We start from the raw sequence: 2,172 nt of genomic DNA, 5'->3' as shown, positions 1-2,172 counted from the left end.
GGGAACGCTCCTCGCTGTGGGATTCCCCGTTCCGCGCCGGGGGAATGTCCCCGCAGCGGCCTCTCCCCGGGAATCCCCACTCTCGTGGGACTTTCCTCGCCGGACAGTCACCCCCGCGGGCTCTGGGGTGGCCCGGGTGGCTCCGTTCATCCCCCTGGGGTGCTCCGTTCATCCCCCGGGTGCTCCGTTCATCCCCCGGGTGGGTCCGTTCATCCCCCGGGTGCTCCGTTCATCTCCCGTAGTGTCCGTTCATCCCCCCGGCTGGCTCCGTTCATCCCCCGGGTTCTCCATTCATCCCCCTGGGGTGCTCCGTTCATCCCCCGGGTTCTCCATTCATCCCCCCGGCTGGCTCCGTTCATCCCCCGGGTTCTCCATTCATCCCCCCGGGTGCCCCGTTCATCCCCTGGGTGCTCCGTTCATCCCCCGGGTGGGTCCGTTCATCCCCCGGGTGGCTCCGTTCATCCCCCGGGTGGGTCCGTTCATCCCCCGGGTGGCTCCGTTCATCCCCCGGGTGCTCCGTTCATCCCCCGGGTGCTCCGTTCATCCCCCGGGGTGCTCCATTCATCCCCCGGGTGCTCCGTTCATCCCCCGGGTGCTCCGTTCATCCCCCCGGGTGCTCCGTTCATCCCCCGGGTGCTCCGTTCATTCCCCGGGTGCTCCGTTCATCCCCCTGGGGTGCTCCGTTCATCCCCCCCCGGGTGCTCCGTTCATCCCCCGGGAGCTCCGTTCATTCCCCGGGTGCTCCGTTCATCCCCCCGGGTGGGTCCATTTATCCCCCGGGTGCTCCGTTCATCCCCCCGGGTGCTCCGTTCATCCCCCGGTGGGTCCGTTCATCACCCCGGGTGCTCCGTTCATCCCCCCGGGTGGGTCCATTCATTCCCCGGGTGCTCCATTCATCACCCCGGGTGCCCCGTTCATCCCCCGGGTGCTCCGTTCATCCCCCCGGGTGCTCCGTTCATCCCCCGGGTGGGTCCGTTCATCCCCCGGGGTGCTCCGTTCATCCCCCCGGGTGCTCCGTTCATCCCCCGGGTGCTCCGTTCATCCCCCCGGGTGGGTCCATTCATCCCCTGGGTGGTTCCGTTCATCCCCCGGGTGCTCCGTTCATCCCCCGGGTGCTCCGTTTACCTCCCGGGTGCTCATTCATCCTCCCCGGGGTATCCGTTCATCCCCCGGGTGTTCCCGCAGCCCGAAGTGGCCCCAGGGCTGCTCTCCCACCTTCCCCTGGTCACGGAGGACTTTGGTGACACGGACCTGGCGCTGTGTGTCCCCTGTCACTGCGAGCGACCCCTTGGCTTTAGCGCCGGGGATGTCACAGAGGATGGGAAGGTCCCTGTCACACCCTCCCTGCTTCTCCCCCGTGAGTGAACAGAGAGGGTGACACATCCCTGAGCCGTGCAGGGCCCTTCTCTGCTGCTCTCACTCATTCTGGTTTGAAAAACGTTAATCCAGGCAGAACGGGCCCCGAATTTGGCCGGTTTTTGGAAGAGCAGGTGAGGGCAGAGCGGGGCTGGGTGAATCCTGCCCTCGGGGCTTACGGGAAGATGAACTTGCCGTCTCTCACGCACTCCCGAGGACAGGATAAGCCCAGGATATCTAAATCCTTTTTGAGGATTCTAATTTGAAGGGTGGATTAAAACGCAGGCTCTGAATTACAGCAGCCTAGTGCCAGAAGCAGTCCCTAATAAGAGCCTCAAACCAAAGGAGGAATAATGCAGCTGGAAAAAACCGAGTTTTGCTCTGTGCTAAGCAGCAAGATTAATTTTTGGAAGGTCTTTTCCTTCCCCATTCAGGATCCTGATTCGCTTTCGTGCCTCCTCTGCTTTTGCTTGAAAACAGCAGCAGGTTTATCCCTCAGTAAAGTGCTCCACAAAACCCTGGTGTTTTACCCTGTTTTTTCCACATACTGTTAATTGTATCAGGAATCACCTCCAATAAAGAAAATTACTTTTTTTGAGGATAAAGCTCTGCCTGGCACATGGTTGGGAACATCCTAAAGCCATGCTGGACTTGTTTTCCCAGTACCATCCCAGGACACAGCTCCACTTTCTGTTCTGCAGCCTCAGGGCATAAAAATATTAAATAAATGTAATTTTTTTCTGTCCCCACAGTAAACTCTGGCTCAACCTGCACAGGAGGCCTGGCACAGTTATCTTTCCCGGCTGTCTCTGCAGT

This window comes from Malurus melanocephalus, unplaced genomic scaffold (genome assembly GCF_030028575.1).
Source record: "Malurus melanocephalus ecotype Western Australia unplaced genomic scaffold, MMel_1.1 scaffold_1772, whole genome shotgun sequence".
Taxonomy (NCBI): Eukaryota; Metazoa; Chordata; class Aves; order Passeriformes; family Maluridae; genus Malurus; species Malurus melanocephalus.
This window is presented reverse-complemented; position numbering follows the sequence as displayed.